Source organism: Danio rerio, chromosome 9 (genome assembly GCF_049306965.1).
Source record: "Danio rerio strain Tuebingen ecotype United States chromosome 9, GRCz12tu, whole genome shotgun sequence".
Taxonomy (NCBI): Eukaryota; Metazoa; Chordata; class Actinopteri; order Cypriniformes; family Danionidae; genus Danio; species Danio rerio.
In genome coordinates, this window is record NC_133184.1 from 9440593 (window position 1) to 9459643 (window position 19051).

Here is a 19051-nt window from a genome sequence, read left to right on the forward strand (position 1 = left end):
ATTCACGGACCCACAGCACACAATATTTAGCTGTTCATGAAGGGCCGTATATGTTTGTTTCCATGATCCACGGGGTTTGTTGCATGTTTTTCACCCCGCGATGCTGTCAGGGCCGATACAGCAAAACTGTTTGTGTGCAGCAAGCATTTTTGTCGGGAGAGCAGTACGAGAATTGGAGAATGGCGGACTTTGTCTTTTATCAGGAGTTCATTCACATTTAGACACATCACTGTGCTGTTGTGTTTGCCTAAATCCTATAAATTACCAGCATGGATAATGGTTAAAATAGACAGGGCAAGAGACCTGCTGCACTGAGTCTGCATTCAGACCCGGGGTTAGAGGGAAAAATCCTCATTAATAGTGTTTATATGAACACGATTATCTTTATAGTGATATAAATTGTGGTTATGTGTCTATGAAATTACGAATAACAAATGTAGCAGGACATCAAATTACTGTTTATTTCTTTGCATTTTAACTTTGTAAACTATAAAATCATGCGTCTCCTTACGGTTTGTGTCAAAACAAACAAAAATATTTTTTTGTGACCAAAAGCGGGAAAACGTTGCCTTCAAAGCATGTATTCTGAAGTAAGAAGGCATCAATAAGGAGGTGTGTTACAGTGCATTGCTGGCACATTGCTATTTTAAGGAACTTAAATAGACTGCGCAATAGACAACCTTAAAGCTAAAAAAAAAGAAAGCCAGTGTCTGCACTGTTGGGTGTCCAGTGTCTTTGTGAAATAAAAATGTACAATGTTTACATTTCTATTTCAGTGTCAGTTTAAAGCAAAATTTTTAGCCGCTGAAAGATTATGTGCATTTTAGTTCAGTTGCATTTACATTGATTAAACTCTGATGTGATATGATGGGGTGACCTGTGCCTCGACCCCCACAAACTGATAGGTGTGAACTAAATGACCCTTTTACAATCTCAATGGGTATTAGCAAAACAACAGCTGAAACATCTGAAGAGGGTCCTGCTGAGCCTCGTAAACAGAATGGTTTGTTTGATGCTAATATAAAGTACTGTCTCACAGACAGTACTTTGGGTTAAGTTACTTGAAGTCCGACAGGGTTAACATCACTGCTGAGGAACTGCACTATTGATTGTCTTCAATAAAGTCTTCTCTCCATAAGAACTTTGGTCAGCTTACTTATTTTATGTATTAGAGTAATCTAATACATTGGCGAGCCACCCAAGAACGGTTAAGCCAAATACAGCAAAATCTAACACCGCCCTCAGACCTCCAACTGTTATTTTGATACTTATGCTTTTGATATGAGGCAAAACCCTGACCACTACTCAATATTCACTTTTTGGTTTGAAGTACATCAACATACTGAAATAAAAGTCTCAGCAACTTCCCACTCACACAGACATTTATAAATTATTTTGTACCAACTTTCATCAATTAGAAATTAGTGTTATACAATTTACTCACCATTGCACCAATACGTTTCTTGAAGTGCCTTCGTTACCTCCAAAAGTCACAGGGGCTACTATGCTTCCTATGTTTTTATTCCTTATAGTTCATTTATGATTATCTAACTCGATTAAAGTCTATAAGTGCTGTTATTATTAAAAAAAATAACAATTAGGGGTGGATCTGAGTGGAATAAAATCAGAAAAGTAGTGCAGACGCAGGTAATCTTGCTGTGTATAGATAACAATCACAGTAAAAAAAAAAGATGGCTCAGTTGATTAGCATTTATAGTAAGTGAGATTAAAAAATGTGCACAATTTGTGCATAGAGATGCAATAAACACAACACGCCACAGATATTCAATTTCAAAACTGTACACAAACTCACAAACACCACTATTAATATTTCTGTACATTTATATTTATTGTTTCTTGTTAGCTTTATCGTTTTCTTTTCATTTACCATGATCTGACTGCGCACATGACCCGCCAGTCATAAAGAGGTCAGTTAACCACTGTCTGCAGTTCACCACAGAACTGCTACTGCAAGTTAGCTGCCAATGCCACAAGATTTAGACATTTTTATACCCCTATAAGCTGTAATAGCTTAATAAGCAGATTATAAAATATTTATATTAACACAGCTCATTAAAACCAACAGTCCCCCGCAGTCACTAGATCTTAATTCAATAGGATGTGGTGGGACAAAAAATTCACATCTTAGATTTTCATCTGACAAATCTGCAAGAATGTTTCCAGAACCTTGTGAAGAATTAAGACAGTTGTGACTCATTGGTAATAAGTGCCTCAGCCTACATTTTTGTGGAACTGTAAAAACTAACTTTAACATACTTTTGACTGCAGAATCTAGGTAAAATAAATGCAACAGCAGCATGATGCCAACAATTTTTGTTCCTTTTCACACTAGTGATATTTACAAGGAACATTTTAATGGACAAATAAAGGATCATTTATGTGCAGTCATTTGCAAACCACCAAATATATAATGATGTCTGTTAGTAATTTAATACATTTACTTCACCTACACTACCTGACAAAAGTCCTGTTGTCAATCTCAGTTGTAAGAGCAACAGATAATAACTTGACTTCTAGCTGATCATTTGGAAAAGTGTCAAGTGTCAAGTGAATCATCTGTTGAACTGCATCTCAATCATCACAAATACTGCAGAAGAGCTATTGGAACCCGCATGAACCCAAGATTCTCACAGAAATCAGTTAAGTTTAGTCAAAGAAAAATCATGGTTTGGGATTACATTTAGTATGGGGACATGTACGAGATCTGCAGAGTGGATGGCAACATCAACAGCCTGAGATATCAAGACATTTGTGCTGCCCATTGCATTACAAACCACAGGAGAGGGCAATTTTTCAGCAGGATAGCGCTCCTTCTCATACTTCAGCGTTTACAACAAAGTTCCTGAAAGCAAAGCAGGTCAAGGTGCTCCAGGATTGGCCAACCCAGTCACCAGACATGAACATTATTGATGTCTAGGGTAAGATGAAGTAGGTTGCATTGAAGACTCTGGGAGTCCTGCAAGAACGCTATGCCATTCCAGATGACGTTATTGATACGATATTTGAGTCATTTCAGAGATGTATGGATGCAGTCCTCCAAGCTCATGGGAGTCATACACAATATTAATTCTTTTTCCACTGCACCATGACTTTATATTCTATACGGTACATTATTTTTGTTAAGTGACAAGACTTTTGTCTCAGCAAAGTCAGACCTTACTGTTCTAATTAAATAATTAAAAATCAAAGCATGATCATATTTTATTTTGGTAAAATAAGTGTAAACTATAGAGGCCTTTGCCTTTCATATAAGCCACTTCTGATACTAAGTGATCCACTAGAAGTCAAGTTATAATTTGTTTTTCCTTAAACTTGGATAGGCGGTAAGGCTTTAGTCAGGTAGTAGATTATAGTAGGTAATAGCTCACGTTGTACAGTGCTGTACTTGTGGTGCAGAGCACCATTGAAGCCACCCAATACAAAACAGATTAAATAAATGTAAAAACAAGGTGAAACTGGGTGGTTGTAGTGCACTTTTATTTTGCATTTGAAAACATTATTGTTTGGGTTGGGGTAAGTGGTTTGCTGGCCTAGGTAATAAGCTCTGTCTTCTCATGATTCATGAATAAGTACAAGAAGGGAGTGTAAGTACAACATAACAGATTGGCTAAAATGTACACAGCGCCCTCTAGTGGATTTGTCATCTGAAATGTGCATTGAAATGTACCCGGAGCATTGTATTTTGCAGTTCACAGAAATGAAATACTTTTTTTCAAATAAGTGTGGCCTGTAAAAATAAGTCTAACCCATTACTAGCAGAGCGTATTTGTAATAAAGTAGCCACTAAGTAATTTATTGTAGACCAAAGCTTAGAATCAATCCTTTTTGCTGGACATTGTTACAACCCAAGCTCATTCTGAAAACGTAGTCCCGTTGACGTTTCTGGAGACCACGAAATACGTCCCAGGAGGTACGTATGGCTGCATTGCATTTTTTTTTAAGCGAACGCTACAGGGCGGTGTGACGCCGTTTCCTTTCGCGCTTTTCGGCTGACCGCTTACCTCCGTGTGGAAGGCTTTCCCGCTGCAGTCAGTTTGTCCGGTCAGCTCATCGTGTGCGTCGGCGGACTTCAGATGCAGAGAGGAGTTGACAAAGGCGTCCGGGTTCGAGTCCAGGGAAGAGCGGTTCCAGAAACCAGGTAAGACAAAAACAAAATCCAAAAAATAAAGCAAACGAGTTCATAACAGGGTGAGAACGTGGTAAAATCTGAAAACGGGGTAAAAAAGAAAAAGATTTTTTTTTTCTAGACAGCTTTTCTAAATTGTTGCTCGGGTTTAGGGAAGTGAGCGGGCGGGCGGGTCTGGTAAAACTGGTTGGGTTCAGGGTAGGAGGAGGGTGGGCCAGCCGATTGGCCAGTCGTGCGGTCAATCATTCGGTCAGCCAGACAGCGACCTCTGGTGGGTTGACGCGAGAACAACGCGGGCACGAACGGCACTCGCGAGAGACTTTCGAGATATGAAAAAGCACACACAGTGGCCTCTCGCGTATTCGCGAAAACAAAAGCTGCACAAATACGTACCTCCCGGGACGTATTTCATGGCCTCCAGAAACGTCCGCTGGACTACGTTTTCAGAATGAGCCTGGATTGCATTGTTAAAGCTGTGGAGAAAAAGAAAACTGTTTATCATCAGGTCAAATAGATTTCGCAATGTTTTTGGTTAAATCCCTTAAATCTAATCCGTAATTAACTTTTACTTACACTCATTTTACAGTTTGTTGTACATAATCAAATGCATAATGTGTAGTTATACATAATAATAATTAAAAAAAAAACATGTACGTGTAATGAAAGATGGATGTTCTTTTTTGTGTTTGATTGCTTTAATAAATGAACATAAATTGTGCAGATTACAATGTTGAATAAAACAAACTTTGGTTGATCCATTATATTCCACACGATATTACAAAAACCAAATTCAAAATCCTATCGGCCTTTGTTGAGGGATCCAGGGTGATACTTTCAGGTTGGCCACCAAGCATGCTGTATGTCATTACTGCTGCACTCAATTGTACAATTGTAGTTGACAGAGTTAGTTTATCTGCAGCAACATCATCCAGTGTTCCTAGCTTTTTGCTCATTTGGGGTCTTTATAAGGTTGTATCTGATTTCCATCTGCCCAGTTGTGACCTTTTATGTCCTTGAGAAACTGGTTTATTGACATAGATAGGTTCTTCTGCAAAACAGAGCAGATCCAAAGTCAGATTAAGAGCATTTCACATGAAATACAAGAAACCAACACTGGGAAAGAAAAATGACTTTTTGATGCTTAGTGAGGCACAAAAACCTGCATTTTAATATTTAATATCATGTCATATTATGAAAGTATAAGTCATGTGTCTGTGTATCTAAAATAGGTTTAGAGCTGTATTTCCAAGTTTGCATTTCTGTTTGTGAATTTTTTATTAAACTCAGGAAAAAATTAACTGCTGTGCCACACTGTAAAAAAAATGCAGGGTTCCACACAATTGCTTCATGTTGTTCCAACACAAATTGATTAAGGGCCAATCCTAATTCTATTTTTGTACCCCTATCCCTTTCCCCATGAAACAGTGTGAAGAGTAGGGACTTTAAAATGTACCCATAAGAAATGGGACAGCACTACAACATCTGCAAATGTCATCATGTCATCGTGATCTCTTGCTTCATATGAGATCGATGATCGCTTTTGCTTTTGACTGCTGCTATTCCAGTTGAGTTTTTTTTTTATATAATGTGGCAATAAGCTCGTAACTGTACTGTGCATTTACACCAGGGCCATGTTCATTTAAAATATTAATTTTAAAGACTCAAAAACAACATTAACATTACACCAGACACTGTAAAAAGTCATTCCCAGCTACTAGACTTTTCTGACAGAGTATTCCAGTGTCAGATATGAAAGCATGTTGTGGGACTGCTATACAGGAGTTATAGGGATTATAAATAGTGAATTTTTTTTTTTTCAAAAAGCATGACAGTAAAATACGAACACGGTTATGAATGTATTAAAACATATGCTTTGTTGTAAAAATTTATAATAATGACAAAAATGAATAATTTGTGCATCTCCTGACTTACGTCTGCAGCCATGCTGCCGTTGTAGCTGGTGTGTTCTGGGAAATGATCTTACCTCTTTTCGAGTGTGGTCAAGGGCTATCTTGCCCTTTTTCTTAGCCCTTAACCCCTTTTCCCTTAGAATTGGGACACCCTACCCCTTCACGTAAAGATGCAAAATGAGGGGTAGGGGTAAGGGGGGAAGGGCTAAGACAGAGCTTTTCAATTGGTGGCCCGCGGGCCGAACCTGGCCCCTGAGGAAATTTGTTTCGGCCCTCCAAATAGTGTGCCCAAGACATCAAAAATAAAATTAGTGCAGTCAATAAAAAGGCCGATATAATTCTGAAGTGAAGTGCGTCTGTTCAATACAGCACGAGCTGCGTTAAAAACTGCGCAGAGAGTGAGTCACCTGGCATCAAACGAGTTAATTAATCGTTAAGGTTTCACAACGCCTTGTTGCTGTTGCACAGAACAAAACTGCTGCAACTAAAAGTTATGCCAACTGTGTGCTAGTTTAAAGTTCTGAGCTTATACCGAGGCTAATACGCACACACACTAGATTAACTAAACTAAACTTAACCTTCCAAGCGCACACAGTAGAAATTATCTCACACTGTAGGGGAGTTGTGCGTGGCTTTCAGTGCAATGTAAACAAAAGATACATTAGATGAATTATTAAATGATTATATGTGTATGATTGCAGATGATAACAACAGTTCATTTAAACTCTTAACTAATATATAGCTTAAATTAACATTAGACAAATATTATTTTTATTCATTATTATTTTTATTTATTTATTCATTGTTTTGTCATTATTTTCTTTGGAAAACTATCCCTTGTTTAAATATCCCATGTTTAAATCAAAAACCTTTTCATTTATTTTTAAGTCCAAGAAGAAAAATAAACTATTGTTTGTTTTTTATTAATATTTTGTTCTGTATTTGGTTACTGAGCAGCAATAGACAAATGAAAATTTATTAGAAGTTTTCTTGTGCTTTTCTAAACTAGTAGTGTTTTAAATGTAATAAATTCTTAATAATGGTGATAACTGTGAAACCATAATTATTCTTCAGTTTATATAATCGTACAACCAAAATCTATAATTGTTGCATCCCTAATTGTTATGCAGTTGACATATGAATGTGTCTGAATGTAGAAGAAGCCTACTTAATCAATGCACTGATGTTGTTGTGCATCGAAATACAACATTTGAACATGTTTGTAAAAAAAGCCACATTGTACAATGCAGTGATGTTATGTAGTTTCAAAATACAACATATTATCCAACATGGGTGTCTTAAGGAGCAAAAATACAGCATATGGGCTCTTATATTGCTGTTTTGTCATCACTCATATTGCAAGTCACATCTCTCCGGCCCCCCATTTGGGATGCTTTTCTTGAACTGGTCTCCATGACAAACTAATTGAATAGCCCTGGGCTAAGGGATTAGGCCTAAGTTAGCTTAAATGTTTTTACAATTTAAGCTGACTGAACATAAAGCAGTTAAGTTAACCCCTTTAGCAGGAAAAATATGTTTTTGAGGGTAACAACGGAACTTGAAATAATGTTTTTTGGAAAATGCACTACAGATCTATCACTGGACATAATTATCAGAGTGTTAATTAGAGAGTGGAAAATTCTAGCTACCAATGTCCTTTATAATTCATTTGGACTGAATTTCTAAATGAAGAGTTTCATGAAATATTTTTGGATATTATTCATCATATTTTTTTTTATATTATTTGAGCTACCGGCAAGGACATTACGGAAAACAAGTCTTTAATGGAGTAAAGATCCTTATATGGAGATTTTATGACTTTAGGGTGCAAAGAAAGAAAGGAAGGAAGGAAGGAAGGAATGAATGAATGAAAGAATGAATGAATGAATGAATGAATGAATGAATGAATGAATGAATGAATGAATGAATGAATGAATGAATCCCACTAACCTGAAGTCTGGCAGCACTTTTTTCTACATGTGCAGAAGATAATGAATACAATTAAAAGGATTATGAGTGCTGAACATACAGATATTGCAATCAACACCGCTACAGGAAAGTGGAGTCCTACAAGGAAAGAAAGGAATACAAAAGGTAAATCAACAACTAAAAGTTGTAACAAGCTGTCTAATACATGATGATTTATCTAGTCAATATAATGGCTTGGGATTAGTAATATGCAAGCATACTTTTGTATTTATTGTTTTCAAAAACTTGGTATTGATTTCAAAAACCTACAACCAACAAGTTTTGTGATTTTTTTAAAAAAAGTGCATTTTTAGGTCCTCAAAGTACTGCTGTTGTTTAAAAGAGAGATATTATGCAGAAAACACTTCATAATGGGTTTAAACACAACTGTGTGGCAACAATGTGTAAATATAGCCAGCCTATGGTAAAATTTATTAATTCTAATTTATAATCACCCTTCATAAAAACCATCTGCAAAAACACTTTGACAGACATCTTCCCTTTTTGCATGTCATCGGAAGGGAAAAGCCCCGCCCATTAGTGATGATCTCTCCCTCATTAGCATTGACAGCCCACATTGCTGCCACTTTAGAAACCGAGCACCTTTTGGCCACGCCCCCACCGGGAAGAAAACAATCTAACTCGTTCCATTGATTTACAAATTTTGTGAGGGTGTAAACACGCTAAAAAAATTAGGCACAAGTACCTTCCTTAGGAGGGCCAACTGTTTCGTTCTTAATCCTGTTTAAAGTTGTCAACTGTAGTAGCATCTCTTAACTCGGCAGAATTATTTAAAGGGGTCGATTTCTTTTTTATTTTTAGGCATTGGTACCAAACTGTCTCTGTATAATCTATTTTACATTTTCTATGCTCCCTTTTACCTACATTATTGCTGTTTTGTTTATTATATCTGAACTGCTTGTCTGTATCTTCTCTGTAAAGCACTTTGTGTGCCGGAGCAACATGGTGGTGCAGTAGGTAGTGCTGTCACCTCAGAGCAAGAAGGTCGCTGTTTCGAGCCTCGGCTGAGTCAGTTGGCATTTCTGTGTGGAGTTTGCATGTGCTCCCCATGTTCAAGTGGGTTTCCTCTGGGTGCTCCGGTTGCCCCCACAAGTCCAAAGACATGCAGTACAGGTGAATTGTGTAAGCAAAATTGGCCATAGTGTATGTGTGTGAAGGAGTGTGTATGGATGTTTCCCAGTGATGGGTTGCAGTTGGAAGGGCATCCGCTGCATAGAACATATGCTAGATAAGCGCTGTGGCAACCCCAAACTAATAAAGGGACTTAAGCCTGGTTTATACTTCTGCGTGGAGTGATTGGCGTGACCTACGGCACATGCCTTGTGCGTTGCCATGCATTGATACTTCTGCGCGCTGTTTGTGTTCCTCTGCAATTACCCTTCTGAAAGCTGGCAGTGAGGTGTAAATGTTCCACTGTGTGGAGTTTCTTCGCTGGTGTTTTGTTTTTTCTGAATACTTCCTTAATGTACAAGTGGGTTAAACTCGCTCATTTTAAGCCAGGAACCGAGATATATCCAGCTGCAGGCCCGCAGAACCACACATGTTTGAGGCACACACAATCTAGGCCACACAATCTAGGCATATTATGCCATATATGGTAACTAACTCTTTAGCATTATCGCCATCTATTGAATTTCACAAATATGGTTTCCCATTGCAGTCATTATTATATCTTAACGATCATTTAAACATCTCTGCAGTTTTTTTACTTAAATTATGTAAATAAAAATAATTGGTTAAAGAAACTTATGACTTTATTAATGTGTCCATATACACAAAGAAACCATAATAGACCGTCTAATAGTTGGATTAAGTGTAATAAACTAATTCAAGCTCTTAATGTTATCATACTTGGTTAAAATCACTTTGTTGTAAAATATAAAAAGCAAACAATAATATGTCACTTTAAAATAAATTAGCCTATTATAGATAACCATTTAAACAATATATATATATATATATATATATATATATATATATATATATATATATATATATATATATATATATATATATAGTTATAAACTGATTATCTTAACTGATTATAATCATAAGTTTATATATAAACTACTATTTTACTAAACTGTCACTGTTAAAGCTGTTTATATATATATATATGTATGTATATGTATATATATGTCTATATATATGTGTGTGTGTGTGTGTGTGTGTGTGTGTGTGTGTGTGTGTGTGTGTGTGTGTGTGTGTGTGTATATATATATATATATATATATATATATATATATATATATATACACTTATGATTTTCTTATTAATAGTTAATTTGTTCCTATTTGTTTCCTATTACTGTAGTATTAAATTACTACAGTATTAAATGTGGGAAATCATTAATTAAAAGGTTATTAGAAAATTAGGCTAATAAACACTATTAAATTGCTTGAGTCAAATATTAATATAGTGTTATACATTTGTTACATGTAAAAATATTTTTATTACATATAATGTATTATTGCCTATATTAACTTAAGCTATTATTTCCTTCATCATAAATTAATCCATTATATAAATTAAACCTGTCCAAATGAGATCATTCAGCAAGGCCAGCAAACGAGTATCTGCCATATTATTGTCAGATAATAATGACTGATCAGCTATAATGACTGATTAAAAACTGTTCACTCTATTATATTGAATGGCGATCGGAAACAATGCTCCCCATTTGGCCGTCTCAATCGCAATATTTGTGAAATAAAGTAAAGTAAACACTATTGTTTATTGTGTACAATATTTATTAATCATATATATCCAAATATATCGATGACGATGTCCAAAAAGACGTTATAACTTTAACATCCGTCGTAACCATATATGGTTTGCCTAGATAGTGTGTCCTAGATTGTGTGTGCCTAAAACCTGTGTGGTTCTGCGGGCCTGCAGCCGGATATTATTGGAGGAACCGAAAGACGTGCAACAACTTTAATCATAAGGTAAACAAAAAAACAAACTTTTTATCTGGAGCTTCTTCATGGGACTCGACACTTGAAAACACTTACTCCAACAGACTCGCGCAACTCTCCGTCCCACCCACACTCATCAGCGATACCAAGGCGACCAATCACAGAGCTTGCCCTATGCGCTGTTGCAACCTGTAGTTACATTTATTGAGAGGTGCGCGTCAGCACCGCCGATGGCCACAACGAGGGCTATGCATCCACGTGTAGGCTGCGCCATAGCATATGCGTGCGTTTGACGCAGAAATATAAATCAGCCTTAAGCCGAAAAGAAAATGAATGAATGAACTTTGTGTGCCCTTGAGGCTGTATGGAAATGTGCTATAAAAATGAATCGAACTTGAACAAAAAAAAAAAACCCATAAAACTAAGTTTTTATAAGCTACCAAAACTTAAAAAACAGCCTTTAAAGTCACAAATGTGGATATCGAAACACAACAGATGGAAAAATGGCTGAATTTGGGTAATGTGAAGAACATCTTGTCACTGGAAAGTCCTCTCAGGTTTACATAGCGTGGTGGAATAATCCATTGACATGGTTGAAAATAATGAATGTTTCAGTCCAGCAGGTGTGACACAGTTTTGTTTGAATTTAATGTGACAGCTTACACACGCAACACAAATGGCACAATTTGAATCAAAGCATAAAAGCGGAAGTTTCATAGAGTTATTTAAAAATATTTGTGATAAACTGAACCGAAACTTCACATACACACTCTAAGGACATCAGAGACTTATTTTACATCTTGTAAAAATAGGTCCCCTTTAAATGAAGGGCTGAAATGTTTGTGTTTGGTCTTGGTAGAATATATCTGTTTCTGCTGCTGCTGCTAATTGTTGGTGCAAAGCAAATACAGACATTTCCTAATTCCAATATATTCACAAACATGCTCTCTGAGAATATAATGAAGAGCTGCTGCAAACATAACATGCATGAAGTCCCTATAGAAGATCTATAAATGGGTGGAGGACAGTATCTGAAAACGAGCTGCAGATCGCCAGTGTAAATGACACTGAGGTATTTAGATGTTGCGGAGCAAGCTCACTGACAGCAACCAATCACTTGCATCTTGAGTTAATGATGTGTTCAGAAGCAGATTGGATTGGATCTATCTGCCTGCTCTCCCAATAGAGTTTTACGATAGAACTTTGTAGTACAACAATAATTACAGAAAAAGGACATTGTATGATGGGCATTATTAAACGCATTAATAATGTACACTGATCAGCCACAATATTACAAATACAGGCGTGTGAACCAAATATCATGTATCATATTGTTAAAAAGGGGTGGGATATATACAAGTGGAATGTCAGTTCTTGAGTTTCATGTGGTGAGCAAGTAAAAACATCTAACTTTTTTACCTTTGGGGGCCAAAGAGTGGCTAGATAGATCCAGTGTGTTTCTAAAATGCCAGGTTTTGTGGGTATTTCTTAGTACGCAGCAGTTATTATACCAAACCAAAGAACAAATAACCAGTGTACCAACATCAGGGTCATGAGTGCCCAAGCCTCACTATGTCATGTAATAAGCAATGCTAGCCTACCTGCTTTAATCACACAGAAATGGCCTATTAGTTACAATCTTCTTCATAAGTGGCAAAACACTTTAATGTTATAAAGTTCCTTTTACAGCTTTGTTAATGTAATTTATTCAAAATATAGTAACAGTAATTATACCTAAATGTAAGCATTCATTTAGCTGTTCAAGTGCAAGAGAAAATGAAAGGCCATTTAAACACAAGTGCAGAGAGGAGCAGCAGCTGAGCACTGAACATCCATTGAAAATACTGTGGTAAGATAAATGTTCATACTGTAAATTAAAGACCTGACACAGGACAATGGAATTTAAAGGTTCAGGACACCCTGGAGAACTTTTTTTTTATATAATAACAGATATGTGTGTGTTGAGCATCAGTTAAGACAATGTTAGCACCTTTCAGCTTTAATTGTGGGGAAAACTGGATAATTTTGAGCTTTTGTCAGCTAATTTCAGCTTCCGGGTTTAAAAGGATTTTTGGGGCGGGATCAAAATCGGCGACGTAGCGCAGTACTGCAAGTGCAATGATGACGCGTCGGTTTCTCATTATTATTCAGAAGAGCCGGCTGTCACACCTGCTGCAGTGCCCTCTGGTGGTTTTCAAGGGCACCAGTTTTTGTTTTGGTTTTTGTGTTTTGTATCCTTGTCATGTGATCACTCCTTGTTTCCAGCTGTCCCTCATTGTCTAATTAGTTCTGTCTTTATTGACCTTATTCTCCGCAGACGAGCGGGCGCTGCCATTTGAATCTTTTTGGCACGAGACTTCCGGTCTCATTCACTTCCACTCATTTTTAGACATTGAAAACTGCTCGTTTCGCTGTTTGATGTTGCAAACGGATATTTCCTTGTTATATTATTCTACTTGGTCTGTATAGTCATGCAAACATTTGTTTGTAGAGCAAGTAGTTTGACCGTTTTTTGACGTTTATTATTCCTTGTCATTTCTCCCATAGGCGACTGAAACGGAAGTTCTAAGACAATCGCGAAAACAGGCGCACTTCCGCATTTTAGAATAAGGTCAATAAGCCCTGTTATGTTGTGTTTAGTTTGCCTTTGGATTTTCAATGTTCTGTTTAGGTCTGTTGTGCTTTATTCGTGATCTGGTTCATCGTGTTTGTTTTGGTTTGTTTGTTTGTTCACTTTGTTTAGTATCATTACAATGTTTTTGGATACCTGTTTAGTTTGTGTTTGATTCACTTTTGTGCTTAATTTTTGCACTTCATGTTTTCGTCGATTTTGGTACCTTGTCTGTCCCTTTGTCATTTTTTTGGGATCTTTATTGTTTGGCAATGAATGTTTTGCTGCACTTGGATCTTTCCCTTGTTTTTGTGATACCCAGTCGTGACACCGGCTGCTTAATTATTCATGAGAGCATGTGCTTTCCGAAGGCAAGACCTGCCAGTTTCAAGCAAGCTGTGAGACACGGACCCACGGCACACAGTAGCCATTCATGAAGGCTCGTATGTGTTTGTTTCCATTATCCACAGGGTTTGTTGCGTGTTTTTTCCCCGCGATCTTGTCAGGGCTGATCATACAGCAAAGCTGTGTGTGTGCTGCAAGCATTTTTGTCGGGCGAGCAGTACGAGAATTAAAGAATGGCGGACGTTGACTTTTATGAGGAGTTAGTTCACATTTAACGTTAGACACATTGACGTGCTGCTGTGTTTACCTAAATCCTCCAGATTACCAACAGGGCTAATGGTTAAAATAGGCAGGTCAGGAGACCTGCTGCACTGAGTCTGCATTCAGATCTATAATTTAGACCAGGGGATCGAGGGAGAATCCTCATTTATAGTGTTTACATGAACACACTTATCTTTATAATGATATAAATTGTGGTTATGTGTATATGAAATTACGAATAACAAATGTAGCAGGGCATTTAATAACCGCTTATTTCTTTGCATTTTAACTTTGTGAACTATAAACTCATGCGTCTCCTCACAGTTTGTGTCTCATTTTGTGAGCTAACTGACAACAACAGTCGTTCGCTCCCCTTCTCCCCTGCTGGCCACGCCCACTCCTGCCCTATGCTTGCAGAGCTCCACGCCCATTAATCATGCATCTTTTGAATAAATTCTGAAGTAGACTTTAACCGAAAGTGGGGGGTGTCATGGCCCTTTAATGTAGTGCATATTGTCTGTGTGAGACACACTTCATGTTGTGTCCCAATCAGGTATGTAGATCAAATCAGATCTTAAACTCAGTGACTTTACAGCGGCATAACAGTTCAACAGAAGCGCAGGCTTATTTAAAATTAAAACTCCCCATAGATTTACTGGAAATTAGAACACTTTGACAAGGTTGTCAGAAAAATGCAAACTGGTGAGAGCGAGTTTAATGAAAACAGCTATAATTGCAATGATGACCTTTAATGGAAAGTCTGTGGTTTATTAGATCAGGTTTCATTCTGCATGTGCTACAGCAGTGTGGTTTCATTGTTTTGGTGTGACTTGGTCTGTCTGCAGTCAAAAGTCACAGGAAAAAAGTTTATTTATAAATCACTTAAAGAACAGATAATGTTTTTTTTAAATCAAAATATTAATATGAATTAAATATTTAAAATATATTAATAAGAACACACATCTGACAACCAAAAAGAAAGTAATAAACTGAAAGCAATAAAAGAATTTCTCTGATGCCATCAAAATCTAAACTATTAAAAGACATTTTTAAGTTTGATTTAAAAACAGCAAGTGCATTACAAAGGGCCAAAACGATTCTAGAGCTGGAACTTTGAATGAGCATTTACTGCTCTCAAGTCTTCATTCGTTGCATCATCGATATAAAGAACACATTTAAGTTCTTTCACACATCCTCTGTACCTGACATTGAGTATCGGAACTGAACATTGGTGGTTGATGATGATGTTACATGACAACACAAGCATCAAATGCATCAAAGCTGTTTTGGCTGCACAAAAAGGACCCACAATATCAAGCAAGCAGTTTTAATATTGTGGCTGATCAGTGTGAGAAAGTCTAAAGTATGTTGTTATTTGAGGAATCGCATTTGCCATTAATATTATAGCCACAAAACATGGAATGGATAAAAACATACCTGGCTGTTTGATTTCAGCAGTAGTTGTGTTAATTGTGCTGGTTGGTTCAGTCTTTAAATCTTTAGGAGAGAACACAAATCATTACTTATTACCAACAAACACACCCCTGATACAATACATTGCTGATTTTGCTATTGTTTTTCCAGAGACAGTTACTCTGCCATCCTATTGTCTGATTACTGCAAAATGACCTAAATAAATACGAATAAATAAGTAAATGTACCATCAAGTACTTGAAGATAAATTTGCTCTATCTGCATCCTTTGATCATAGAAAACGATGGTGCACGAGTAGTTCCCAGAGTCTTCATCTTTTAAATCTTCAATGTGAAGAGATCCATTCTCCATTATTTGCATTCCAGTCCTCTTGCTGAAGAGTTTTGTTTGCTGTGTTTTTAGGTTAATAGTGGCCAGCAGGATGTCTCTGACTGTGTGGTATTTCCATTCAATGGTATTAATGTTGACTAGTGGGAGTTCAGGTAGAGGAAACATTAAATTCCATCCTCTTATTATAGATATGTGCACACCTTTTACAAGAGAGAGAATGGGGTTATTATTCAGTGAAAGGCTCATGTTGCTGACAAGCCCCCAGATTTAAAACACCAACCCATAAAGGTACCTGTTTAATGATATTTAAAACACTGAGGTTAGTGTCATTGGTTTGCTTCATTATGGACTTTATTACATTTAGAGCCATGCTCAGTTTGCTCTCTTGTTTTACAAAATCATAGCCTCAATTTCAATCGTGGCTACATTGAACAAATGTACTTCCTTATTTTCATTTACAACAAGAACTATAAGAAAAAGTAAATTCTTGTGATATTAGGTCCCGTTAATACGTTTTAGTATTAAAACTGTGTTTTTGAATGTAAACAATCTACGTCCACACTGGCATTTTACCTAGCATTTCTGAACAACTCTCTGAAGAGCTGAAAAGGCACATCACGTGGCCACACACTTTAGCTTGCACTGCAGCATGACCACCCAGATGAGAGCTGTGTACGTTGGATGGTTCATCATGGATCTCCCGCTGGATCTAATCTTTTCCATATCAAACTTGTGAAGTCTGAACTTACAGGGAGAGGATGCAGGACTGAACTTTGTGTCGGCTACTTAACATTGAGGAAAAAGCTCCAATCAGATAGGTGAATGTCTGCAGCCCCGCCTCCGTTTTCAGATGTCTCCGTTTTACCCCATTCACACTAACACGGAGCAGAAGCATTTTTAAACTAAAACGGCACTCAAAATGCTCCGTTTTCAGCGCTCGAAAACTCCGGCGTATTGTGGACGGATAACCGTAGCAAAATTATGCGTTTTCAAACTAAAACATTAGTGTAAACAGGGCCTTAAAATGGATCAAAAATTTGTTTTGTGTTTGGTTTAGGCACAAGAAACGTTTTACGCTAAGTCGCTTGATCAACTATGTTCTATAGAGACCTTTCTCATTTATATTATTCTTTTTTTATATTATTTATGAAATTTTGCATTGATTGTATTTTATAAATGTCTACCCAAACCCTAAACCCAACCATCACAGTACTGTAAAAATGTTTTAAAGTAGTTTACTCTCAAAGCACACCCATAACTCATTAAGAGTATAAGCTCAACCCTGTTAGATAATGAGCCGTGGCGCAAAGTCATTAAAATAGAGCCCAGAGACTGTTTAAATGCATGTCACTGATAAGAAGATGACGGATGTTTACTGTATGAGAACCGAAATGACCTTAAACAATAACTAAATGCACTACAGAATGTGACGTTTACACACACGCACAAATTGCATGTGCTGTAAATGCATAAACCTTTCCCAGCGTAATATTCACTACTCTTGAGACTTTTAAAGGGCTTTTTATTAATATTTTGAGTAATATTTACAACAGATACCTTAACTCTTGCCCTACATTTTTGGGCAAGTAATGGTACTTAAGTATGATTTTTCAGTACTCTTTCCACCACCGGGAAAAGTTCAGGCAAATTTTGAGGGCATGCTAATATCCACGTGAGCAATGCAACAGTTTTTATCGTGTTCTTGTTGGCCTGTTTTTCCACTAGGTTTTACAGCTACACAATTTATATGAGAATGAGTGTTTGACGCTCACAGAATGGACTTTCCATATCCTAAACTCTTATTAGTCACCTATGAAGTATACCCAGATTTTCTTTATAGGGCACCTTAATAAGGAATGCTATTATTGAGACATGTATGGCTTAGTATAACATTAATGACATCTCTGTGAATGAAAGCAGTGAAATTCTGCATAACTCCTCTTGTTGCCCTTTGATTATTCCAACCAAAAGCCACACAATGTGGTATCATATGAGCATTAGATTTTTTTGAGTTGTGGTGGGGTAAAAATTTTAGGTAATCATTTGAGTTCATCAACACAGAATGCATTGACTACACATAAATGAATACTGCTCTCATAGCTCAATTTTTCTTTTTAAACAATGTAGATGTTTGATTTTCACCTACATATTAACAAAAATAACAAAATGATATATACATATTTACAAAAGAACATAAAAGAGGCCGCTGTTTGATGTTTGTTTTCACATGTGGAAGGCTTATTTATCAGAGAATTTGCTTTTCTTCATTACATCTATTAGACATATCTGTTCAGACATTTAAAATACATCTTTAAGATGTTTCAAGTATAGAATGTTCGTACAGCAGTCCTTTTAAAGCAACTTATAGTTTTTGTAAACAGCATTGTTTATTGACCAACAACTCTTTAAAATATGTTTTGCAGACAGACGTGTACTATTCTAGATGGGATGTATTCAGCATGAAGAACATTTTAAACTTCTAATAATCCCTATCACAACTCTAAAGAACTGTTGGTGCATTTGAAAAGACCCATGAATGTGAAATATGCAACCAAAGACAAAACATAATTAAATAAATAAATAAATAAATAAATCTGTAGTAAATAGTGAAGTCACTTTGCATTCATTTCAGATTCACTACTGAAATGTGTACTGTGTATCATGTGTTAAATACATCTGCCTTGACCTATAGTACAAATACTGATTATTGATAAAGTCATGTAGAATAAATGCACAGAAAAAAGACCAGATTAACATTAAACCCTTCATAAAACACCCCCACTGCAATAAAACTATATTCAATGTTCAACAGAAACTCAAATAATGTAAATAAAAGTTTAACTCTCACCCAAAGTCGGCGGAAAGATGATCATAAATAAAACAAATAAACTAAATAAGATGATCCATTGTAAATGTTTCATGATCCAACTGAAATCAACTACAAACAAATTAAGATAAAGATTTACATCATCTGACTGTTCAGCAAAAGCACTGAATGCTCTTCTTGTCCGGCTTCCTGCCAAGATGCTGGCAAAAAGCTAAAAATTTGAGGTGGGATGATTACCTCATCATACACGCGTTTATCACCGCAGCGTGTTTTATTACT

General features: G+C 36.6%; 1 long non-coding RNA gene across 1 annotated transcript; it reads right to left on the reverse strand.

Annotated features, from left to right (window-relative positions):
* Positions 1-3476: 3476 nt before the first annotated feature.
* On the reverse strand, positions 3477-19040 carry LOC141376072 (uncharacterized). The gene is made up of 5 exons (XR_012385166.1): positions 18794-19040; positions 15843-16145; positions 15619-15678; positions 8008-8124; positions 3477-5195 (listed from the first exon to the last, which is right to left on the reverse strand). It is a non-coding gene; the product is annotated as an uncharacterized lncRNA (long non-coding RNA).
* Between the last annotated feature and the right edge of the window lie 11 nt (positions 19041-19051).